Genomic DNA, 214 nt, shown 5'->3' with positions numbered 1-214 from the left:
CTGCTGACTTTATATGCAGATGTCTCATACCTTAAAATCCAAAGGAACAAGTATTCACGTATGCGTTATAGTAAAGTAATAATGTCTTCAAGGGACTCCATGTGTTTTGTTTAGCATTCTTTTGTAAAATAGCTGTCAGACTGCAGACATACTCTGTCAGCTTGTGGAGACAGTATGTCTTACTTGTAGAGAAGTATGCAAAGTCATCTGGTAC

Source organism: Buceros rhinoceros, unplaced genomic scaffold (assembly GCF_000710305.1).
Source record: "Buceros rhinoceros silvestris isolate BGI_N320 unplaced genomic scaffold, ASM71030v1 scaffold25489, whole genome shotgun sequence".
Classification (NCBI taxonomy): domain Eukaryota; kingdom Metazoa; phylum Chordata; class Aves; order Bucerotiformes; family Bucerotidae; genus Buceros; species Buceros rhinoceros.
The sequence above is the reverse complement of the archived record's forward strand: the minus strand, read 5'-3'. Positions refer to the sequence as shown.